This window comes from Schistocerca serialis, chromosome 4 (assembly GCF_023864345.2).
Source record: "Schistocerca serialis cubense isolate TAMUIC-IGC-003099 chromosome 4, iqSchSeri2.2, whole genome shotgun sequence".
Lineage (NCBI taxonomy): Eukaryota > Metazoa > Arthropoda > Insecta > Orthoptera > Acrididae > Schistocerca > Schistocerca serialis.
In genome coordinates this window covers 852,336,546-852,363,721 of record NC_064641.1, presented here as the reverse complement: position 1 = coordinate 852,363,721, position 27,176 = coordinate 852,336,546, and positions in this window count along the sequence as shown.

Sequence of the window (27,176 nt, the reverse complement as noted above, 5' to 3'; positions counted from 1 at the left end):
AATTTCCATCTTTTGTTTTTGTGATAGATAAGAGACAACATTCTTCTGTGAGTTTGTGGGACTCTAAATGGATTGACAGGCATCTTAACAGTAGACTACATTTACATCTACATCTATATGTGTACTCTTCAAGCCATTGTACAGTGCATGGCGTAGGGTATCCTGTACCGACTACTCCCCATTTCCTTTCCTATTCCACTTGTAAATAGGGCGAGAGAAAAAAATACTATATTCCTCTGTATGTGTATTAATTTCATGTATCTTATATTCGTGGTCCTTACAACAAAATGTAAGTTGGTGGCAGTAGAATCCTTTTGTAGTCAGCTTCAAATGTCAGTTCTCAATTGTGTTCGAAGAAAAGAACATTGCCTGGACAGTCAAAGCATGGGTGGAATTGCAGTTAAAACTACACATCCAAGCCACTCCTGCTTATCGTGCAGTGTGCGGCGGCCAGCAGCAAGAGTAGACGTGAGGCTTCAGCCGACCAGTATCTGCAGCTTAGACTCTCATGATGAGTGGGTACAAAGGAAGGCTCTGGCTAGTTGACCCTTGCCTGCAGCTGTGGGGTCAAGTCCCTGCAGTGGCACTCGCAGCGCCAACTTGATGACTGAATAGCGAACTAGCTTGTATGCTGGTTAGGTGGCAACAGAAGTGGACACGTGTGTTGCATGTATTCTACAGTTTTTGTGTGGAAATTTGTGAAGATTCAATGCAATGGGTGTTTGGGCTGCGCAATTATTGCTTCCCATGTAAATAGATCGGTTGACAGTTGGGAGATGACGGTGAAAGTCCCTCTGGCCTCTGAGTGTCTGGTACAGCTGGAGATGGGTATGCAACTGTCAGTGTGGCCAGTGCAGCCCTGGCTCCTGGCACTCAAGCAGCTGGCAGATGGCACATGCTTCACGATTGCAAGTGTGTACGATCAGAAAGGTCTTTTTTGCCAGATATGTTTGGTGGAAACATTGTGGTGGTCAAATGTACTTGTGCTCTCAAATTTTGGTTTATACAAGACCTTGGATATATTTACTGCAACAATCTATTTGTGGTGGAAATCTAATTACTTGATTTGCAAAATGTATGTGTGTGATTCTCAAACTTGAAGACCCCATATATGTGTCATTGTGTAGAAGAATCATCGTAAGGTTGTTGTGGTTAGTGTTTTAAGCGATCTGTTTGGCTCCTGTAAACCGTTAAACAATTAATTTGAAAGGATAGTGCAAGTGGACAATGTCCAGCTATTTTTGGTATCACTGTCGTGCCAACTTCCCCTTTGCTTTGTAGCGTCATATGAGTGGGTTTTTATCTGGCGAAATAAAGAGAACCACAGCCCAGCATTTCTCACTAATTTAAATAATTAATTTAATTAATGGTTAACAATATATTACTCAAATTTACCAACCACTTTGTGCCTTGAGATCCTGACAGTCCAGCAGCTCAATGCAGACTGAGCTTTTCGAGGTAACAAACAGGAAGTAACCACCTTGAGAGAGAGAGAGAAAGAGAGAAGAGAAGGAAGCGAGCCTCGAATTTCTGAGTCAAGGGGATGCCACCACCTGAGGAGGGTGCTTATGTAATCATGCATTACATATTTATGACGAGTTTCTCTTGGATCTCTTAGTGTGCCATCAGTGACAGACTAGAACAGTCCTGTAAAACTGGAATCCCTATGGGAGGAGGAGATGGAGATAGGAAGGAGAGCTAGGAGGGAGGTAAGACTGCTTTTATTGCTGCTTAGTCTTATCTGCACATCAAGGTCAATGCATGTGCAGCTGCCGCCAGTCTCTCCTTGTGAGATCTTTTGGTGGTAGATTTGCGCTAGTTGTGTTATCACAATGGTTTTTGTCAATTCCCAGTGCGCTTTTTTCTCACGACAATTTCGATATGTAATTGGAGCAGTGAAGCATTTTCCATGAGTTGTGGTATAGTGTATTGCCCTTCCTAGACTTCAGTGATAGTTTGCTACTTATCATGTATCTATGAAAAAGTTTCTAAGTGACTATACACTTGCAGAGTGGTAGAATGCATTTCTTCCTACGTTTCAGTGGTTGTCTGCAGTCCTGTCCCATATATATATATATATATATATATATATATATATATATATATATATATATATATATATATATATGTGTGTGTGTGTGTGTGTTTGTACAACTTCGTCAGCAGCTGTTTCACTTGTAGATCGGTAGGAGGCAATTCTTCTGGCAGCAGCTGTAGGACAGTTCTCTGCCAACTGTGAGTGATATTTATACTACATTACACCTCAAAGTGAACATCTACACATAGGCGATCGGAAAGGGAAACCAGTTTCAAGCATCCTCATTTCCTCTAGTTCATTCTGTCTGGAGTCGCGGAATGTAATGAAGTTATTTCCTGCATTGTGGATTAACTGACCATTCCAAAACACACTAACAGCTCCAGCACAGGCAGTAGTCGCTATGAGCTGCAAAATGTGTCCTGCTGCACCGCCATTATTTGCAGGAAAGTGATCTTATAATTAAATTTTCCTCAAGACATTTGAGTCTCATCTTTATCTAGAATAATGACGAAAGCTAATGAAATGAACTAAAATTTATGCTATGACCGGGACTTGAATGTTGGTCTCCATCATTATTAAGCAGGAATGCTGACGACTGCAGCTCTACAGCACTATGGCTAACAATGCTACACCTAAGGTACAGAATTTTCCCATTACACCCAGCACTGGTGTGTATTCCAGTGCCAGAGAGCCTTGGCAATAGTGACGATCTGAGAAGGGGAAAATAAGCTGGAGATATGAAGTTGTCTTGGAGAGGGTATTGGATTTAGGTAGTCCGTGCAGCAATGTTAGCCATAGTGCCGTGGTGGTGTACAGGTCAGCACTCCTGCGTTGTCAGCAAGGAAAACTATGTTCAAGTCCTGGCTGTGGCACAAATTTTAGTTCATTTCTTCAGCTTCTACCATTATCGCTGCTGAAAAGTATTTACCCCACGAGATTTGCAAACTTACTGCTCTGCCCAGTGCCAGGTGGTTCCTGCTTAGCAGATGGGGCCATGGCACACTGTGATGTGCGTACAGTAAGACCTTCGGTACACACACCATCAGATTATTTGACTTGTCGCTCTAACGAAGTAGGCGAGTGTCAGCAATATGTCTCGTGGTCTTATTGTGGCGTGTTTATCTTCTGCCACTTGCACGCTTAGAGTAGCAGATTGACGGTGACCAACTTTAAACAGAACTTGATTAATTTTAACACACATTTATTAAAATAATAATAAGCATAAACCTTACTTAACTTGATTCTGGATGCTATTTACAATTGACAATCTGAAGTTCCTTTGGTCTTGGTACGTTAATCTTATTCTCACATATCTCTGATACTTGACAAAGTGTCTATACATTTATCTTCATGGCTATGTACAGGAATATGGTAATATTACTAGGCGCAGACTAAAACGTGACTACAGACTAATGCAGACTGATGCAGACAAATGCAGACCCGTACAGACTAATGCAGACTGACTGATCGGAGGTCTGTACACTCATTATAATACCTCCCATGTTCAGGTACCACTGCGTGAGTGTGATCCGCGAGGAGAGAAGGTTCTACGTTAGCAGCAATCTCATTGGCTGCGTTACATATTAATACGCGAATCGGCGGAAGCAGAATTTGGTGCGTCTCTAAGACAGCGCCATCTCGTAGTGCGGAGACGGACGAGCGCTGCGCCTGCGCTGTTGTGCTTAGCGGGGCGCGCTCTATTGGGAAAGTTGTGTACGCGCTGACTACGCGGAACTATGTACACAACACACACTTTGTGCTCCAGGACCCAGCCAGTAGACACATGTGCAGGTGACCCAAAATGGTGGCTAATATACTGCACTTCATTCCATTCCTTTCAAAATGGTTCAAATGGCTCTGAGCACTATGGGAGTCAACTGCTGTGGTCATCAGTCCCCTAGAACTTAGAACTACTTAAACCTAACTAACCTAAGGACATCACACACATCCATGCCCGAGGCAGAATTCGAACCTGCGACCGTAGCAGTCGCACGGTTCCGGACTGCGCGCCTAGAACCGCGAGACCACCGCGGCCGGCCCATTCCTTTCCTTGGTGCGTACAGTCATTGTGTCATAGCAAATGGCGGCAGGGAGGGGAGTACTGTCTCCTGCAAATTAATTAAATAAAGAATATGCAAATTGAAGTGAACAATATATTATTATGTCAATTGACACTGATGTGAATTTTGTGTCGTGAGATTCTTCCTCTCCAGCATAGACTGGGACTTTTACCTGCCAACCTCTAGCACTCGTGAAATGATCGTACGGGAAAATCCCCCACTTCATCGCTACCTCGGAGATGCTGTGTCCCATCACTCGTGCGCTGACTGTAACACCACTTTGAAGCTCGCTTAAATCTTGATAACCTGCCATTGTGGTAGCAGTAACCGATGCAACAACTCCGCCAGACTCGTGTTGTCTTAAATAGGCCTTTACCTGTTTACATATCTCTGTATTTTAACACGCATGCCTGTACCAGTTTCTTTGGCGGTTTTCATTGTATTTTGATACTTGAAAACTGACCTATCAAAACCTATAGTGTGCTTCCTGTTGACCTAGAAATATGAAATTCGGCAAGAAGCCAAGTTTCACAGAGCAAGTAAAGAAAAAAAATACGAAAATTGTGAATCTGTAAGTTTATTACACCAAAAGAATAATTTTTTATCATTTTTGATCCTTTTGTCTGTCCGTCTATTAAGACTCTTTTTTCTCTGGATCAGTTTACGTAACCAGTCAAGTTTGTGCCTAAGGTCTGTGGTTCCTTCGTGATGTAAAAATTTTAAGCTGATAGGTCAATAAACTCAAAAGATAAGGCATTTTGTCTCACACATATTTATAGACGAAAACTCAATCATTAAAACCTATAAGGTACGTCGCGAGTTGACGTAGAATCATGAAAACTAAAAAAAATCAAAAAACTGTAACTTCATCAAGCAAAAAATATCTTTTTACCATTAGAACATAAGATGCAGTCACGATCTGTCAAAAGCATAATAGACGAACATTAACGCAAGCAAGCGTAAAACGTAAGTTGTAATCATGTTTTAATACGTAAAAACATTTTTTAACTAAATCTTCTACGTCTACACGTATAAACTGCAGTCCTCTTTCTTTTTGTATGTCCGGACCAGTTTGAGGAAATACTGTGGAGATTTTGATAGGGCCTTAGAATTCCCGGGACCAATACCTAGCCAGTGTCTATCGAAAAGAGGGAAAAATCGTTGAGATTCTTATTCCCAGGAACGAAGAATTATATATAGTTTGTGCGGAACTCTCAGTACGTGTGTCCTAATCACACATGGCGGTTTTTTTCTGTTTCTGATAGACAATCGTAGCTTCATTTAAGGGCAGCCTTCGAATTAAGCCTTGAAGACAGCTCTTAGAAGTATCTATAATTTTCTTGTGCCCCTCGGTCAAGTCATTCTGGAAACATCCCCAAGGCTGTGGCTAAGCCATGTCTCCGCAGTATCGAATATATTGCTTCCCCCTACTTATACCTCCCGAGGAGATCACGAATGTAAAATTAGAGAGATTAGAGCACGCACGGAGGCTTTCAGACAGTCGTTCTTCCCGCGAACCATACGCGACTGGAACAGGAAAGGGAGGTAATGACAGTGGCACGTAAAGTGCCCTCCGCCACACACCGTTGGGTGGCTTGCGGAGTATATATGTAGATGTAGATGTAGATGTATTGAGTTATCGAGCCTTCAGTGTAGTGTCCAAAACTACCGTGAAAGCATTTTGGCACGCAGGAGAGCGCAGAAATGTTTACAGCAAGTGGCATCAGGTCACGATGTACGTTGACCCGCCGTTTCCACTAAAGCTATCCACTGACGATACGGTAAGAGAGCGGAGAGGCACGAACACGCGACCCTCGCGTGTGCCAAGCTTATCTCGCCGGGCAGTGCGCGCGCCGCGTGCTATCAGGACGCGCTTTGGTAGTGCCTGCTCGGTGCTGCAGACCGGCGCCAGTCGCCTGTCGCCAGTCGCCAGTTGGCTGGTGCAGCCAGTCCCTGCTGCGTCCAGCTTGCGCGCTGTGCTTGTGCCAACAACATAAAAAGCTCGCAGCACCCCCGGCGTCTCGTGTGTCTGCAAACACGACCGCTGCACTGCGTTGCAGCGGCAGAACCCCCTCAGCAAACACGGCCGACGCGTTAAAGCTCGCTCCGCTACCCTGACAGTGTGCAAACGGACGCAACACGTACGTATGCACACAAGTACACACGGAGGGTGGATCTGCTCGCGCTCTCTCCCCCTCTGCATGATGACGGGCGATCACGTGACCGAGCTGTGCACGCCGGCTATTGCCCCGGAGCCGTATCGTGAACGACACAGCTAACGTACCATCGCATTACTGAGCGAATAACGCAAGCCCTACTGTATCCGCTAGCTATAGCAACGTTTGCGTTTCCTACTGCGTGATAATTGCAGTGTCAGTTACAAAGAAAGCACAGAGTTTCAGTTTGACGGACCCGTCGACAACGAGGCCATTGAGCTAGGGAATTACGTCGAACGGAGAACGGTCGTGAAGGAAAGAAGCTGTGAGCTCTTAAAGGAAACATCCCAGCTTTCTCCTGAAGTAATTTAACAAAATCTCAAACAACTTAGATCAAAAAAATCTCGGAGTTGAATTTGTGAGAACATGCATCCTTTCAAACTAACTGTACCTTCGAAAAGTGAATGTTCACTGCGGTTCTATATGTAGTGACGTAACAAGACTGTTACGCCACTTGAGGTAGCCGATTGAAAGAAAGGCACGCGTACACACACGCCGACGGGCGTGAATTCTGGAACAGGATAACTATTGAATGGTAGCAAGAAAAGTACGTAGCTGCTTTATACTTAACTTTTATTATGTGATGAATACAGCGTTCTTCTTGAGACATTTATACTATAACTCTCAAAGTAGGTAAGGCTAATGGCGCCTTGCTAGGTCGTAGCCATGGACTTAGCAGAAGGCTATTCTAACTGTCTCTCGGCAAATGAGAGGAAGGCTTCGTCCGTATGGTCTCTAGCAATGTCGTCGTACAACTGGGACGAGTGCTTGTTCTTATCACGAGACCTGCCTTGTGGTGGCGCTAGGTCTGCGATCACACAGTGGCGACACGCGGGTCCGACATGTACTAAATGGACCGCGGCCGATTTAATCTACCACCTAGCAAGTGTGGTGTCTGGCGGTGACACCACACTATACAACGTAAATTTTTTGGTTAACAACTGCATTAGGCGATACACACCTGTATCTGTTTATTTTATTGGAGACGATCGATTTCGGTCTTACATCAGATCATGATGGCGTCCAAAGAACATCTCAGCTATGCATTTGTGTAATTCGAATAAGTGTTATCAGATGTATATTGCTCCGTCACTACCAGTGACGGTATGTACGAGGTGCGACAATAAAGTAATGAGAGTGATGCGAAAAAATGTTGCTCACCGTTTTAGTCAAGTTTAGTGTTGTCTCCTTTAACGTAGTTCCCTTCTGACTGCACACACTTTTACCAGCGGTTCTGCCATTGATGGTAACATTTCTGGAACTCACCTTCTATAATATCCTCCAAGACCCTCGTCACAGCTTTTTGGACATCTTGTGATGTTAGAAAATGGTGTCCATTGACTGCCGTTTTGACTCCTGGAAATAGAAAAATGTCGTACAGAGCGATATCTGTTGAATAACGTGGCTGTGGTAGTACTGAAATTTGTTTTGAGGTCGAAAATCGTTGTACTGACAGAGCAGCATTGGATGCCGCATTATCGTGATGCAGAATCCATATATCAGCAATGTTGGCACAAACACGAGAACTCTTTTACGAAGTCTTTCTAAAATTTCTTTGTAATAATATAGGTTAACTGATTGTCCAGGGGGCACTCACTCTTTATGAACAATTCCCTTGGAATCAAAGAAGCGCACAAGCATGCATTTCACTTTTCACTTTGACATGCGAGCCTTTTTTGGTCTGGGTGACACCTTTGAGCACTTTTGCGAACTTTGGCGTTTTATCTCTGGATCGTACTGAAAAAACCAACTTTCATCATCAGTGATAACACGGCTCAAAAGTTCTGCATTTGGAAGGACGACGATTCAAACCTGCGACGCCCATCCCGATTTAGGTTTTCCGTGATTTCCCTAAATCGCTTCAGGCAAATGCCGGAATGGTTCCTTTCAAGGAGCATGGCCGACTACCTTCCCCATCCTTCCCTAATCCCATGGGACCGATGACCACCCTGTTTGGGCCCCTCCCCAAAATCAACCATACAATCTTTTACGGCGGACCAGGGAGCAGGCTGTCTCTCTCTCTCGCTGCGACTAAACGGCGGCCCAGATACAACCGATAACTACAGGCTGGCCATCCAACCGCAAATGATGGCAGTTGTGTGGGACGTGGACGTTACAAGCAACTGCCAAAATTTAATGTCATTTTGATTGGGAATTGTTGTTGTGGTCTTCAGACCTGAGACTGGTTTGATGCAGCTCTCCATGCTACTCTATCCTGTGCAAGCTTCTTCATCTCCCAGTACTTACTGCAACCTACAACCTTCTGAATCTGCTTAGTGTATTCATCTCTTGGTTTCCCTCTACGATTTTTACCCTCCACGCTGCCCTCCAATGCTAAATTTGTGATCCCTTGATGACTCAAAACATGTCCTACCAACCGATCCCTTCTTCTAGTCAAGTTGTGCCACAAACTTCTCTTCTCCCCAATCCTATTCAATACCTCCTCATTAGTTACGTGATCTACCCACCTTATCTTCAGCATTCTTCTGTAGCACCACATTTCGAAAGCTTCTATTCTCTTCTTGTCCAAACTAGTTATCGTCCATGTTTCACTTCCATACATGGCTACACTCCATACAAATACTTTCAGAAACGACTTCCTGACACTTAAATCTATACTCGATGTTAACAAATTTCTCTTCTTCAGAAACGATTTCCTTGCCATTGCCAGTCTACATTTTATATCCTCTCTACTTCGACCATCATCAGTTATTTTACTCCCTAAATAGCAAAACTTCTTTACTACTTTAAGTGTCTCATTTCCTAATCTAATTCCCTCAGGATCACCCGATTTAATTTGACTACATTCCATTATCCTCGTTTTGCTTTTGTTGATGTTCATCTTATATCCTCCTTTCAAGACACTGTCCATTCCGTTCAACTGCTCTTCCAAGTCCTTTACTGTCTTTGACAGAATTACAATGTCATCGGCGAACCTCAAAGTCTTTACTTCTTCTCCATGAATTTTAATACCTACTCCGAATTTTTCTTTTGTTTCCTTTACTGCTTGCTCAATATACAGATTGAATAACATCGGGGAGAGACTACAACCCTGTCTCACTCCTTTCCCAACCACTGCTTCCCTTTCATGCCCCTCGACTCTTATAACTGCCATCTAGTTTCTGTACAAATTGTAAATAGCCTTTCGCTCCCTGTATTTGATCCCTGCCACCTTCAGAATTTGAAAGTGAGTATTCCAGTCAACATTGTCAAAAACTTTCTCTAAGTCTACAAATGCTAGGAACGTAGGTTTACCTTTCCTTAATCTTTCTTCTAAGATAAGTCGTAAAGTCAGTATTGCCTCACGTGTTGCAATATTTATACGGAATCCAAACTGATCTTCCCCGAGGTCGGCTTCTACCAGTTTTTTCATTCGTCTGTAAAGAATTCGCGTTAGTATTTTGTAGCTGTGACTTATTAAACTGATAGTTCGGTAATTTTCACATCTGACAACACCTGCTTCCTTTGGGATTGGAATTATTATATTCTTCTTGAAGTCTGAGGGAGTTTCGCCTGTCTCATTCATGAAACTTCCTGGCAGATTAAAACTGTGTGCCCGACCGAGACTCGAACTCGGAACCTTTGCCTTTCGCGGGCAAGTGCTCTACCAACTGAGCTACCGAAGCACTTCGTAGAGCATTTGCCCGCGAAAGGCAAAGGTCCCGAGTTCGAGTCTCGGTCGGGCACACAGTTTTAATCTACCAGGAAGTTTCATATCAGCGCACACTCCGCTGAAGAGTGAAAATCTCATTCTGTCTCATTCATCTTGCTCAGCAGACGGTAGAGTTTTGCCATGACTGGCTCTCCGAAGGCTGTCAGTAGTTCTAATGGAATGTTGTCTATTCCTGGGGCCTTGTTTCGACTTAGGTCTTTCAGTGCTCTGTCAAACTTTTCACGCAGTATCATATCTCCCATTTCATCTTCATCTACATCCTCTTCCATTTCCATAATATTGTCCTCAAGAACATCGCCCCTGTATAGACCCTCCATATACTCCTTCCACCTTTCTGCTTTCCCTTCTTTCCTTAGAACTGGGTTTCCATCTGAGCTCTTGATATTCATACAAGTGGTTCTCTTATCTCCAAAGGTCTCTTTAATTTTTCTGTAGGCAGTATCTATCTTACCCCTAGTGATATATGCCTCTACATCGTTACATTTGTCCTCTAGCCATCGCTGCTTAGCCATTTTACATTTCCTATCCATCTCATTTTTGAGACGTTTGTATTCCTTTTTGCCAGCTTCACTTACTGTTTAGTATCTACAGAAATCACGAGCGAAGTAATAGGTCTGGGCCATATAGATTTGTTTGGTGATCACCTTAATGTGTAAACTGTACGCACTGGTATTTGGAGCTGTCCGAGGCGTGGTAGGGTTCTTTACACTCTTTGTTTTAGGGTCCAGTTATCCGTACTGTTACTTAAAAGGAGTTTACCGGTCGCGCTGAGTTACAGTGGTAAATTTTTGTATGCGACTACTATTTCTGTATGTTGGGTTCGAGCCCTGTTGGTAATTCATGAATATGATATATGAGTTGCTTTTGTTCTCCTTTCTCCTCAGCATAAATGCAGTCTCAGTTTTCCTGTCTTACTTGAAGCCATGAGGACGTTCTCTTTCAGATTTTACTTATACACTCTTAATTTAGGATCAAGCCATGTACACTGATAAAGATTTCTGTCTGTTCATGTTACTGATATTCGTGGTTGTCAGATTCGAGTCCGGTTTGTAATTTATCAGTATTATTTGTGCTGGCTTTGGTACCCAGGCCACCGACCTAGCCGCAGTGGTAACACAGTTTCCTGTCAGAACCCCGAAGTTAACCGCTGTTCAGCTTGGTTAACACGTGGATGGGTCACCGTCCCGGTCTACCGAGTGTTATTGGCAAGCGGGGTGCACCGAGCCCTTGTGAGGCAACTGAGGAGCTGCTTGATTCAGAAGTAGCGGCACCAGTCGTGAAAGCTGACAACGGCCGGGATAGTGGCTTGCCGACTACATGCTCTAGAAGAGCGTAGCGTTCCAAAGGATTGCAAAAGGGCACAGGTCATCCCCGTTTTCAAGAAGGGATGTCGAACAGATGTGCAGAACTATAGACCTATATCTCTAACGTCGATCAGTTGTAGAATTTTCGAACACGTATTATGTTCGAGTATAATGACTTTTCTGGAGACTAGAAATCTACTCTGTAGGAATCAGCATGGGTCTCGAAAAGACGATCGTGTGAAACCCAGCTCGCGCTATTCGTCCACGAGACTCGGAGGGCCATAGACACGGGTTCCCAGGTAGATGCCGTATTTCTTGACTTCCGCAAGGCATTTGATACAGTTCCCCACAGTCGTTTAATGAACAAAGTAAGGGCATATGGACTATCAGACCAATTGTGTGATTGGATTGAAGAGTTCCTAGATAACAGAACGCAGCATATCATTCTCAATGGAGAGAAGTCCTCCGAAGTAAGAGTGATTTCAGATGTGTCGCAGAGGAGTGTCGTAGGACCGTTGCTATTCACAATATACGTAAATGACCTTGTGGATAACATCGGAAGTTCACTGAGGCTTTTTGAGGATGATGCTGTAGTATATCGAGGGATTATAGCAATGGAAAATTGTACTGAAATGCAGGAGGATCTGCAACGAATTGACTCATGACGCAGGGAATGGCAATTGAATCTCAATGTAGACAAGTGTAATGCGCCGCGAACATATAGAAAGGAAGATCCTTTATCATTTAGCTACAATATAGCAGGTCAGCAACTGCAAGCAATTAATTCCATAAATTATCTGGGAGTAGGCATTAGGAGTGATTTAAAATGGACTGATTATATAAAGTTGATCGTCGGTAAAGCAGATGCCAGACTGAGATTCTTTGGAAGAATCCTAAGGAAATGCAGTCCGATAACAAAGGAAGTAGGTTACAGTACACTTGTTCGCCCACTGCTTGAATACTGCTCACCAGTGTGGGATTCGTACCAGATGGGGTTGACGGAAGAGATAGAGAAGATCCAACGGAGAGCAGCGCGCTTCGTTGCAGGATCATTTAGTAATCGCGAAAGCGTTACGGAGATGACAGATAAACTCCAGTGGAAGACTCTGCAAGAGAGACGCTCAGACGCTCCGTACGGGCTTTTGTTGAAGTTTCGAGAAAATACCTTCACCGAGGAGTCAAGCAGTATATTGCTCCCTCGTACGTATATCTCGCGAAGAGACCATGAGGATAAAATCAGAGAGATTAGAAACCACACAGAGGCATACCGACAATCTTTCTTTCCACGAACAATACGAGACTGGAATAGAAGGGACAACCGATAGAGGTACTCAAAGTACCCGCCGCCACACACCGTCAGGTGGCTTTCAGAGTATGTATGTAGATGTAGGTGTATCCCCATCTGGTGACGCCTAAGAGCTGCGGATCAGACGGCGGCCGATCGGCACCGTTGGGTCCTCAAGGTCTGTTTCGCATGGTGTTTTTCTTTCTTTTTTTTAGCTATCTTTAAATTTACTAGTTTTATCGTTGACCATTTGCCATTTGTTGCACAGATATTTTATAGTGGCTAATTGCCTATTCTGATCTGGTAATTACATGATTATTCATGTTGGATTTATTATTACGAAACTCTTGTTGATTGGAATGTTTTAGTTCATAATGTGCTTTACTGAATCTATGTTTCAACAGAACCATCAGAGTGCGGGCGAAACTCAGTAGTCCGATATCTCAAATGAATTTGTTCAGTCTCCAGTTCTAAAACTATGTTGTTCATTTGCTTACATTTGTTTGAATTTCTCAGATTTTACGTGTTAAAGTAATACGTAATAGTTATTTAGAGTAACCTTGTGCTTTCTGACACAAATGTGATATTTTCGTGACCTGGCACCGTATCACTCACAGCTCCTCGCTTGCTATGATATTTCACTTGTACTGCACTGCCTATAAAATGTACAGTTACTACTCCTACGATTACAATGTTACATTTTTGGACTGATGAGTTATTAGACTCTATCCCCAAATATGGCCGTGCTGACGGGTTATTCTTCTACATCTCCTTCTACGTATGTACTCCAAAAGCCACTGTGCAGTGTTTGGCGGAGGATACTGAGCCATGGTAAAAAAAAAAAAAAATGCTGTTTTGAAGAGCGCGCAGCAGCGCATTGTGGGAAGCAGTCGCCCTCCGTTTCTGGCGGTGGCGCCGCAGTGGCAATCGCAGCTTTGGTGTCTCCCTCTGGTGGGAAAGCGGAAAGGTTGCCTGTTCACGTGCATTTAAGGGGCGCTATCAGCTCGGCAGTTGGTTAGTCGGAGTGAGGCTAGGTCAGTCTCGCGTCGCCAGTTGCTGGTCTGTCTGTCGTTCGCATTTCTGTGGCAGTTAGTGTCTGTCTGGCGTCGGAGTGCGAGTATGTCTTTCGTTCAGATCAATCTTTAAAGCCGGATAAATGAGAGTCTTTCCACTCCGCCAGTAAAAGAACTCAGCGAGTGGTCGCCCGGTCGGGGCTGAGTTCCTGCATCTGAGTCTGCACGTTAGGCCGCCAGTCTGCTCGAGTTGCTCGGGCAACGGTCATTGGCGGTTGGATCGGTCGGTTGGTCGGTCGCGCACTGAGACACGAGATGACTTGTCCGCCTTGAGCGTCGGCGCATGTGAGGTCCCCACGTGAGTCCAGTGGGCAGCGCCGTATAGAAAAGGGTAGTGGCTTCGGGTTCACACGAGAGCAACAGGAGCGAAACCACGACATCGAGCTGGCCGGGGCGAGCTGCGACGCCGTGAAACGGGAGATCGGCACGCCTTCCTGCGTCCGTTAAAGCGGCTGGCAGCGCACGGTTCGGGAGAGAGATTTGGTGGTGCTGCGCCAGGTCCTCGCCACAAATCGCAGTTTATGAGAAGTTAAATGACTGGAGGTATGTTGTTTCATTTACTTGTTAAATTCTACTTCTTTTGTTGGTGAGGTCACCAGCCACTTTGTTTTGATGTCGTACCACCATTTTTCTTCGTTTGCCCACCTGCGGGAAGGTGGTTATTTGTAAATTGGGTGGTTCGTTTTTCCCTTGTGGAGTTGGGGATGGTTAGAGCAATCTGCGGTTCGCGTTTTTCAGTAATCTCCCTGTCAATCTGCCATACGTTAATAGCTACCTCTGTCATGTTTGTCGGATTCGGTGTTAACGAATTTATAGAATTAAGGTGTAAAGGCCAAATTCCTGATATATGTTTTTATCTTGCCTATCATCTTGCGAGACAGTATATGTGTAATATAGAGCATGTTGAACATTTTATGTAAGTCTGAATTTCATGGGTTTTATTTAAATAGTCAATTTTATAAAGTTGCCACCCTTCCACCGTAAGAGTTAAAAACAAATTGCACTTTCGGTGGCAAATAATTTCTTAGTGTGAGTTTTTGTACCATTTCCATCCGTGTTACAGGGTGCATAGTTAATGTGTTTGTGTGAGTTGTTAAAATCTTTAGTTTAAAGTAATGTGGTGTGTTGCAGATTTGCACCAGTGTAGTTTTTCAGAGGTAGTTGTGAGCGGTCGTGACTACGGCCGTGTTGAGAGGGAGCGGCAAGCATCTCAGCCAGAAGGCTCTTACTGTCAATATTGTTCTTTCTGCCTCTACATAAAATTGTAACTTGAAATTTTGACGGTGCTTTTCTGTTTAAATTTTAGATCTGTTTTTGAAAAGGCTTTTAAGAATAAAATTCCCATTTGTTAAAGGTAGTTTCGTTTTTATCAGTTACTCCCTGGCAACTACTTCCACGCTCACCTAGTGTGATTAAATGTGTTAATGTTCTTGATGAATCGCTAGTAAATAAAGTAAATTCTTTAAGAAAAGATTTTTAAAGTAAATTCACGATTCAGATACTTCAAAGCAATATTAGCGATTCCGTCTCTTAGTTTATACTGTCAGTGGGAGAGGGAGAAATGATTGTCTGTATGCCTCTCTACGCAACCTTCGTTGCGTGAGAAGCGCGATGGAGCCAGCAGACTTGTCGCGCAGACCAGAGCCGAACACAGGCTCCAAGCTGTAGCGGGAGCTGCTGTCGCACGGCGCTTCAGCTGTCTCGGACGAAGCAGGCCCGTGTGACGTCACTGGCGAGCGCAGCCACCGTAGCCGGTGCGCTGCGGACTGCTTGTAGCACAGCCCGATGTCGCAAGTGGCAGAGCTCTGTTCCGCTCTGAGCAGAGTGCAAGGTAGTGTACGTTATTTGCTTACAGTACTGGCCATTAAAACTGCTACACCACGGAGAAGACATGCTACAGACGCGAAATTTAACCGACAGGAAGAAGATGCTGTGATATACAAATGATTAGCTTTTCAGAGCTTTCACACAAGGTTGGCGCCGGTGGCGACACCTACAACGTGCTGACATGAGGAAAGTTTCCAACCGATTTCTCATACACAAACAGCAGTTGACCGGCGTTGCCTGGTGAAACGTTGTTGTGATGCCTCGTGTAAGGAGGAGAAATGCGTACCATCACGATTCCGATTTGACTTTGACAAAGGTCGGATTGTAGCCTATCGCGATTGCGGTTTATCGTCTCGCGACATTGCTGCTCGCGTTGGTCGAGATTCAATGACTGTTAGCAGAATATGGAATCGGTGGGTTCAGGAGGGTAATAGGAACGCGGTGCTGGATCCCAACGGCCTCGTATCACTAGCAGACGAGATGACAGGCATGTTATCCGCATAGCTGCAACGGATCGTGCAGCCACGTTTCGATCCCTCAATCAACAGATGGGGACGTTTGCAAGACAACAACCATCTGCACGAACAGTTCGACGACGTTTGCAGCAGCATGGACTATCAGCTCGGAGAAATGGTTCAAATGGCTCTGAGCACTATGCGACTTAACTTCTGAGGTCATCAGTCGCCTAGAACTTAGAACTAATTAAACCTAAATAACCTAAGGACATCACACACATCCATGCCCGAGGCAGGATTCGAACCTGCGACCGTAGCGGTCACTCGGCTCCAGACTGCAGCGCCTAGAACCGCACGACCACTCCGGCCCAGCTCGGAGACCGTGACTGCAGTTACCCTTGAGGCTACATCACAGACAGGAGCGCCTGCGATGGTGTGCTCAACGACGAACCTGGGTGCACGAATGGCAAAACGTCATTCTTTCGGATGAATACAGGTTCTCTGTACAGCATCATGATGGTCACATCGGTGTTTGGCTACATCGCGGTGAATGCACATTGGAAGCGTGTATTCGTCATCGCCATACTGGCGTATCACCCGGCGTGATGGTATGGGGTGGCATTGGTTACACGTCTCGGTCACCTCTTGTTCGCACTGACGACACTTTGAACAGTGGACGTTACATTTGAGATGTGTTACGACCCGTGGCTCTACCCTCCATTCGATCCCCGCAAAACCCAATATTTCAGCAGGATAATGCACGACGGGCCTTTCTGGATACAGAAAATGTTCGACCGCTGCCCTGGCCAGGACATTCTCCAGATCTCTCAACAATTGAAAACCTCTGGTCTTGCTCTTTTAGAGACTTAAAAAAGTCTCTGTTGTCTCTGGATTAACATTCCTAAATAGTTTTTAATTATATTTAACAAATGGTTCAAATGGCTCTGCGCGCTATGGGACTTAACGTCTAAGGTCCTGAGTCCCCTAGAACTTAGAACTACTTAAACCTAACTAACCTAAGGACATCACACACATCCATGCCCCAGGCAGGATTCGAACCTGCGACCGTAGCAGTCGCGCGGTTCCGGACTGAAGCGCCTAGAACCGCTCGGCCACACCGGCCGGCATTTAACATGTGTGTGTGTATGTGTGTGCAGAGATTCATCTTAACGTTAAAATTTGTGCGCCATGGTCTGAAAGACGATTCAACCTTTTTTTTAACAGAATGTTCCTGTAGTAATGAAGAATGAAAAAAAATGTAGTCTACAATTGTGCTGTCATTCATCTGTATTTCGGCAGGATTTTAAAATCAATACACAACTAATTTTTGATATTTTACGTAACATGTACTAAGAACTCTCTGTAGCTTGAACAGAAACGAGCTGTAATCGGAGTTGTACGACCTATAGATAACTACAATAAAAGTGTGATTTCACTAAATTCAACTGCCATTGCAATACGCTCAGTGACCTGTTCAGTGCAGTGCTTTGATACGTCAATGGATTCGAAAGGAATATCGTTTTTTTCACGTATGACCACTCTTTCACTCCGCCAAAAGCTCATTTGAAAAATAGGCAGTTAACCTGTATCCCAGTATAGGAAGCCTCTGAATTGTCACATAGTTTAAGTGGTGCCCCGATATGCCAGTCATATCAGACCCACTTATAACAAGTAGTTCACTATATCTCTAATAACTCTATATTTTGATGCTAATTCCAATGGTGATTAATTTGTTAGAGAGAAAAATTCCTTAAGCCGATATACCTATCTGCGGAGTTCGGTCTAAAAAAAGGCGCTGCACCAACTGTAATTACTATAGAAATTTTTCCCCCTTTCCTCTTCCCACTACTTCAGCTACGAGCTTTGCCAGCCTGCCCCTCTCATACCTATTGAGACGCAGGCGATGCCTTGTGAAGCCTGATCTATCGATAGACTCAACTGGCACCAGTGCAGTGTGAGCCATAGTCTCTGTCATCAACGCCTTCTCAAGCGCCATGTCAATACGGGTAACAGCCGTACTAAACTATGGCGCTGAAACAGGTGTACGAGATGCACATTTGTGTCACAACTCTGTGTTGTCACCACCTGCGCAATAGTCTCTCCCCCTATCAAAACTACTCCCGGCTCCACTGCACACTCACTATGAGATCCTCTTTCGTAAAATTCCTACATAACTTCCCTATGTTATTACCTGACACAACACTGCACTAGGCTTCACAATGGTGGTGAGCTGGTACTCACTCCCCAACACTTCCGGCAACTATTGACCTACACCGCTGCCATGAGAACTACCTAGCACCAGCACCTACTTCTTTCTGTCTGAAGCTACAACTGACTTAGATTTCTTAACTGTTGAGGCCTGTTGCACGTTTCCTACACCTCAGACTACAAGAGATTCCTCTCCCCTAACATCTGATAGTTGTTCAAATCTATTGGTGATGCACCAAGTAAAACTGTCTAAGTATATCCTTCTCCTAGCAGCCTTCTTACCAGCTGCATCAGCTGCAAGTTCCCATTCCCCTGCGTCGTTCTGCCTCCTCCTCCTCCTCCTCCTATCTAGCATCTCCCCTGTTTTTTCTGACCGCACCTGAAGGACACAAATGTTACACTGCGGCTCCTCTATTAACTTATTTTTGCAACACATCCTGCAGTTCCAGGAGAAGATCTGTATAAAATGCTGACTGGCTACTCCACTGCCTGCTCCTCCTCTCCCCCCCCCCTTTCCAATAAAAAGAAAATGCTTTCCATAAATGTCATACCGTAACCCACTGCTCACGAACCAAAGACAAAGTTAGCACCTCTTACTCATAGTAAAACTTTTAGAATGGAAAAAAAGTGTTCGTCTACGTTACGTAATAAGGGAACATTCTCTTCCTACATGTCGAAACCTGCTACGAAATTTTGAAATTTTTTGTACAGAAAGAATAAACTGAAAGATATGTGGAAAACTGTCAAATTCGTAGCTCGCGAGGCAGCCTAAAAAATGTGCACCCCTGCCGTATCTGTAGGAGACAGCACATGATGCTCAGTACGGTGGGCGCATATCCTCAGTCATTGGCACGTCGGTAAAGAGATAACACGGCACATCGCGATCGTAAGTTGTAACGGTAATTTCAGTTTCTGTTGGTAGTTTCTCCGAGACAGCTAAAGTTACAGCTGAGCACATTCACTATTCTCTAGAATTTTCAAGTAATTAAATATAAATAACAATTAGCAGAGGTTGCTAACAGCATCTGTCTTTGTTCAGGTTCTAGATTTTCACTGCAATGTGGAATACAATCAACGGATTTTTACCTCGCAAAGATGAAATATCAACAATGTGGTGTGCAAACGAAGTCACCTACTTACCTAGAAGACCTGCACATATCTCATTTATCAGTTAATTTCTTGGACATTCGTTCGAATGATGTAGACATTTCGTGGAAACATTATAAGAATCAGGAAATATTGAAACGTCCCCTTTGAACAATTATTCACGACTGTGCTTAAACTGACACACAATATTTTGTTAGCGCAACGCAATCTGACTTTCAAAATTCCCTACAAAAGAATGGCCCTGACTAACATTAAACTATCCCTTTCACAAATCACTTACCTCACAAAAATCTTCGCTGCTCAAGCTATTGCAATAAAGCAAGCGCCACTACTGCCAGCTAAATAAAAGATTCAAACTATGTAAGGCACTAACTACTGATAGGGATAGTTAGCAAATGAAAGATATTAATAGAGAACAAACAATGTATTTACCTTGATATCATCATATATAAATATAGCAGTTCATGACAAATTACAAAACTCCGCCATCTCTCTCCCCACATCCACCACTGCTGGCGGCTCACCTCCAACTGCGCAACGCTACGCGCTGTTCACAGCCAGCTGCCTAACACTACAATGGCGAGTATTACAACAATGCAAAGCAGCCACAGACTGCACACAGCACAGCCAGTGATTTTCATACAGAGGTGGCGTTACCAATAAAAAAACCTAAACAGCCTACTTACATAGCCCCCATGCTTCCCACAAAATATTTTTACAAATTGTATTGGGCAGTGGCCAATACAGATTTGAAAAAATTTTTTCATAATTACAATAACAAAGAAATCAAATGCACACACTTATTGATACAACGTTGGTCAAAAGCTCAAATTTTCTCACAGTCCATAAAGACAGTCCTCATCATTCGTCACAGTAAAATTGCAGTGTTTTTCTCAAAGTCTGAGCAGTAAAGGAAAATGCACACAGAAGTAGTGGATTTCCATACAATCTTGAAGAAGTAGTGTTGTCCTTCCAACTGAACGACAGTGCTGACTCTTGACATGCATACAGGTAATGGGCCACAACAGAGCAAACCCACAGCAGCGTCAGTCGAAATTTTGAAGAGTATTGGTAGGTAGGTCATCACAGAGCAGACCCACTGTAGTCCTGGTAGAGATTACGGTATTGGTGGGCCACCAGAGGTGCAGACCCACTGCAGTCCTTGTAGAAATAATGGTACTGGTGGGTCATCAAAGATGCAGACCCACTGTAGTCCTTGTAGAGATAGCCAGCAGCCATCTGTTGTGACTGTGCAGGTGCACAATCACCATTGAAGAGTCTTGCGGATAATATAGCAAGTCCATAAACCACCACTTGTGCATGCACAAAGTTTTTGAAATTGTCCTTAGAACCAGCAATGCTGTTATCCAGTTCCTTGCTGAGTTATTAACACACGTGCAAACACTAACAGTCCCTACTTCTCACATATTGTCCATATACTATGACCAACAGAAACGTGTGCAGTGAAATGTAACTTACAAGTTAATAATATGATGAACTGGTGTCAATTACAATTTTATAACACAAGAATACAATTACAAAGGTACAAATACATCATTAAAGAACATAATAGTACAGATAACATTTGTAGTAATATGGGCTTTACAAAAGAATCGAAATAACATATACATCAGTGTTACAGGAATTATGACATGAGTACATACATAAAAGATCAGAGTAACTTTCGAAACATCAACTTCACACATGAGCATTAAACAGAACAGAATTAATAATATCTAACATCTTTACAAAGTAAATAACATATTACTAATGCCAATTATATTCGAGGATAACAGTATTCCTCATCATAGTGAATGTAGCTTAATATTAAAAGAAGAAAAAAATTCTATGAAATTACACAGAGACAGGAAGAAAACAAATACACAAGGGTACACAAACACATAGTGGGATAATACCAATAGGAAAGGACAGGGTTCGTTTTCAGTGTAACATGTGGTACTGCAGTCCAACCCAAAACTTCATATATCTTTCCTCTTATTTCATCCTTTGTTTCCACCAAAAAAAATTCTATCTAAGCATGCTTTCTGTATTTATATGTTCACACATTTCTTACCTCAACATTTATTTCCGAGAAAATCCTACCTAAACCTGTTTTCTGTACTTTTTTTTCGTATAACTTCTCTATGCATTTCTTCCAATTCATCGAAACTCATTCTCTTAGAGGCTACCCCCTCTTAAGCTAACTTAAATCTACTGAGCTCAGATGCTAAACTAAGGAACGAGGCAATGCAGCAGCACAAAATAAGTAACACAAACAACAATGACCAAAAAAATGGAAGATTGCAAAGCAAGCTACAGTAAATCTAAATTACCAAGCAATGCAACATTACAACTAATATGAGCCAATGTGCAGCAACAAGAAAAATAAATGAGTAGTAAAATTGGCTTAGCAGAGTAACACAAAGTCAAATTCAGTAACACCACGCCTGGCAAACAGCAGTAACTTATACCTAAACATGACATAGCTCAAGCAGAAAAAATATTACAGTAAAAACAACAATGCAGATAAGGGAAATGTATATTCACATCTTAATATCTATGTAATTAAAGTGGTGCACCACAACAACTGATTGTAAAAAGAAATATTACCATGTACTTGAAAAGAAAATTATGTGTTACTGTTACTAGTTCCTTCTTATTGTTCTTTCCTTTCCAAGTGCTCCTTTTTTAAAGAATGTGGATCATAAAATAATTATTTAATAGATCTGTTGACAGAAAGTGTTCACATTAGGAAATGCATTTCATTTTATAAAAGCAATGCTGCAACACAGCTGGAAACCAGATATCAAATGAAATAAGCAACTATGAAAAGCAAAGCATAAAAATATCATTCAGTAGTCATGTGACATTTCATAAGTTAGTAGAAATTCTCTCAACTCTCATAGAAAGACGCTTGTCATTATCAGGTGTGCAGATGTAAAAATATTTCTTGTCATTTTATTAGGCATTTCAGTAAATATCATGAATTACGAGCTCCACAGTATGCTTTCAACAAGGAAATGTCAGTAGCACGGACAATGGCCTCCCCTTTTTTTTTCTACCTGTGCCCCTGAAAGGCTAATGGCTTTTTTTTTTTTTTCGGGCGGCTGTCGCCCAGGTGGGTGCCCGCGACGCATTACGTGCAGGTGGTCACTTAACTTTCTTACAGAAATATTTATGACAGCAGTTTCCACTACAGTGACAGTCTCACATAAAAATATTTCACAGGTCAAGAATTAGCATTGCAAATCTGTAGAAACAAAATCCTATAAATATAAGTGTCCAAAAAAATTTTCGCCGGCATTGTGATACATTCACGCATTTACACACATTTCATAACTCTTAAAGTACGATTCTTGGTTTCCAACATCCTGTTTCACAAGTCAAGAGTCCCTACCCACTATTCATTACTCCTTACCTTATTACACATATACGTATCCATCGACACTCGTCAATATTTCGTCATTATAAATATGAAGCATAATCAAATAACTCATGTAGCCTCAGCCTATTAATCATAAACATACCTCAGCAGCATAATACACATCGTCGTCGTAAAAATAACATCATAACACCTCAGTCAAATCTCAAAATCGTCGTAGCTTCCTCCAATAATTAAAAAAATTCTCTGCTCATGTCAAAAGTGTCATCTGCCTCAAACGTACTTTAAAAATCATGAATCCATACCAAATACATCATTCAAAGCTCTCATAGTATCACAATGGTTCCGAAAAAATATGAAGAGTTCACACAGTACAGACAAAATACAATTTCGTAAGTGTGAAGTTATCCAACGGTGTAATTACGTAAACATGTGTCACTGACGTAGTAAAAAACATGTTTATCTCTCAGTTAAATGATCAGATAGCTGTGTAATTTGTGTGTTAGAGAAATATGGTACCGATGTGTAAAGTTGTATAAGCAAATACCATATTAGCTAGGGTTCCTTGTGGTTGCCACACACATGGTACACAAAGTAAGCATGTACCCCCCTGAGGATAAATGTAATTATACCCTCAGGTGTTACAAATTACAGCAATGGAATGAAATGTATCACGGAAAACTTTCTTTGTAATTAAAAAAATCTTTAAAAATATGTGTTTTAAGTATAAGATTAATCACTCAAATGCGTGTACTGTAGCACTAAACTGTGCATCTTGTCGCAACACAATCTCTGTGGAAGTGTCGTAGTTATCGTCCTCCGAAAGCTAAGTTCTGCAGAAGTCAATGAACTTACCACATGATAAAAGTGAAATGCTTTGCGTATAGATATTGTAGTTATTATGCTTATTGGCGTGATGAAGAAAGTACTGTACAGTAACGTATTGTTATGCGACGAAAAAGGCTGTCTCATTGTTGCTATACCACAAAAGTTACTACTAAAACATGTTTTTCTTCCTAGAAGAATTCAGAAAACTGTGCAGATATAAAACAGATACACTGCAAAAGCAACATTGTAAATTGTCACTCATTAGTAGCGTCGTGATAAAATCGTGTAGCTGTCACATAAACTAACCACTGTGCCATCTGGTATCTCACAGAAAGTACTTTAAATCCAGAATGTATTTTCAAATAAACCAAAATGTTGCATTACAATCTCATTAGCAGTACTGGTAAATGTTCTAAGTATGTATGCCTTATAGTCGTTCCATAATCGTGCAACTAACAAGCAAGAATGTACACACACAATAACACTGTGACGTCTGTTCACTATAACAATGCATTCGTCATTTCTGTTTCAATAAGTTCTCTTGGTTCTTGACTGGATATTTAACTTCAAACATTGTTGCATGTTAACAGATTCTAAGTCTGACAAGCATACTAGTAATGTAAAGTGAAAAGTTTTATGGCAATGACAAAGTTAAAAAGCAGATTATCTTTCAATAAACTGTTTTACATGTGAAATCTGGTGTTTACCTTTACTCTTCATAGTACTCAGAGTTTGAACCTGAATGCAATTGTCATGCGGTATACGTCGGTAAAGAATACTAGAATTTTTCTCAAGGTTAGCGTCTATGTTATTTTTCTCTGAGCCAGCCGGCGCACGTGGGTGCCTGCTGCGTGAGTCATTGTCTGTCTCTTTGTTGGCGCGCGTTGTTATTGGGATTAGGAGACCTAACTTCTACAAATTCGCCTTGCCGAGAGGGCCCAGCTCTGTTAGAATCCCGCCAGTTCTGATGAAATTGACGTCTGTCGTTATGATTATATCGTCTGTCGTCATGTCGGTAGATTCCGTAGTTTCTTTCTTGTCGGTCACATGGTGGAGAATTTCTCCCTGAATCGTAACTGCGCGCTGGTCCGTTGCGTCTAAAGTTATTCTGTCTCTCGTAATAATAATTATTTTGGTTCCCATATTGTCTGTTTCTCTGATTGTCTCTGTAATAGCCATTACCGCGGAGAGGTGATCTTTCTCTGTAATTATTACTACTCTGCCAACGGTTGTCATACGGGTGGTGTCTGTTTTGGTCACGATTTACGTTATAAGAATAGCCTTGTCGTGCATTATTTCTGTCATCGCGGAATTGTGACAGATGTGACCTGTAATTGTTGTGCTCCTGTTCCCGCGTTCCCCGATTGTCAGTGTCAATTTCCAGTTCTTGTAACAGTCCCTGAAAAGCCTCAATGTCTTCTTTGCAACGTCCTGCTAAAATAATATGTCGTAAATGTTCAGGTAATTTGATTAAGCAAATGCGGATGAGTTCTGAGGGGCTGTATGGGTTTGACAGGTACTGATTCTTGTGCAACATGTCTTCAAAATATTTCACAAGACTGGAGAATTCAGATTGTTCGAAATGTTTCATCATTATGATGCCATGTTTTACTCGGTCTTGTGTGGCTTGAGACCAATATGCTGAGAGGAAGGCATGGTAAAATTCTCCTTCACTGTGGCAATCGTGAATGACCGATCGCATTCTTACAGCTGGTTAATTCTCTAAATAGCCACACATGAATTCTAATCTGTGTGCTAACGACCAGTTGGGAGGAAAACAATGAGAGAATTGATGGAGCCATGCTTGTGGATGAATGTCGTTGCCAGAATTCTTAAATGTTTTGAATTTACGTGTAGTAATGAACAGCTTATAGTCAAAATCATCATGTCGGCAAGTCACATGTGGGTCATTGTTACGTCGTTTCGGCGGTTCCATCTCAAAATTCGGTGTACCTTGCCAACTTCTTTCACAATTTCCGAAGTGCCCTGTGTTGTTATTTTGTGTCTGTTCCGTATTTCTATGTCCCTCTTCCCGTATTGGGGCGCAAGTGTCCTCTGAAACACGTAATTCTTGTACTACTTGTGCCAACTGATCTTGCACTTCCCGGATTTCTCTTTTGTACTGTGTATTGATTTGATTTTGATTTTGTTGAATTTTCTAATTTGTTCATACTCTTCAGTGTCCGTGAAGGCTACAGGTGTTGTGTCATTCAGATCATCATCTACCTTTGTAGATAAATTAGTGAACTGATCCGAAAGTTCGGCTACTTTCTCCGATAGTGTACTTATTTCCTAAGTGTGTTTTTCTGAACCAAGTTTCAGAGTATCTACTGTGTCCTTTAAGTTTTCCTGAGTTTTTGCAAGTTGCGTAACCGAATCGATAGATGCAACTGAGTCAAATTTTGCTTGCAAGGTCTCATGATTTTCATGAACAATAGTTTGCAGTTTTTTTATGGCTGCTTCGTGATTCTGTAATGCATTTTCATGCCGCGAAAAAATAGGTTGGAAATGCTCACAAATTTGTGTTTTTACGTCATTACAGACTTTTTGACATTTCGATTCAATGTGATGTAACTCAGTAGTTAAATCCTCACGTGTTCGTTCAAGAGTTTGCTCCAATGAGTCTAACTTTTTAAGATTTTGTTCCATTGTGTCTAACTTTTGAAGCTTTTGCTGTGTTTGTCCCATTTGTTGTATTAATTGTAATAACAATGCATTGATGTCTGAAACATGTTCCTCAGTGCTTTTCGGCAGTGAATTTACACCGGAAACATTCACATTTTGACAAGCAGAAAATGTGTCTTGATTTCTTTGAGAAAACGGTGAGGATCCAAAACCTGAATCTACAGTATTTGCGAGATCGTGTCGTGTCATTTCGGCTTCCTGAGGCGAGCTATTGCCGACCGATCGATCGATAATGCTTCCCTCTTCACTAATTGTTTCACTGTCCACGCCATTGTTTGACGCCCGCTCCATTTCCCTGTGCACAGTTACCAAATTACTACTTTGAACATTAGTAAATTCATTACTCGGCGGCGCTGATAAGCTACGCTCGTCGTCACTATTATTTCTCAGTTTAGTTTGGAGCCTAGTGTTACGTTTTTCACACGCCATAATTGTCACAATATTTCACACGATAACACAGAAAAGCACAATTTGAAGTGCAAAAATAGGAGAACACATTAACATAGCACTGAAAATAATATCTAGTTAATTGCAAGCGTAGCTGCGAAATACTTGGTGCAAATGTATATGCATGCCACAACTGTTTTACTGTACAACAATGAAAGGCTACAACTACAAAGGAGATTCTCTCTACAATTACGCGCTAGCAATAAACAAAAGCTACACTAAATACACAAACTACAAGAAAAAATCAGAAGATTCCAGTGAGGTATCCTAGGCTAAGGGTCGACATATGAAACGTCCCCTTTCAACAATTATACATGACTGTGCTTAAACTGACACACAATATTTTGTTAGCGCAACGCAATCTGACTTTCAAAATTCCCTGCAAAAGAATGGCCCTGACTAACATTAAACTATACCTTTCACAAATCACTTACCTCACAAAAATCTTCGCTGCTCAAGCTACTGCAATAAAGCGAGCGCCACTACTGCCAGCTAAACAAAAGATTCAAACTATGGAAGGCACTAACTACTGATAGGGATAGTTAGCAAATGAAAGATATTAATAGAGGACAAACAATGTATTTACCT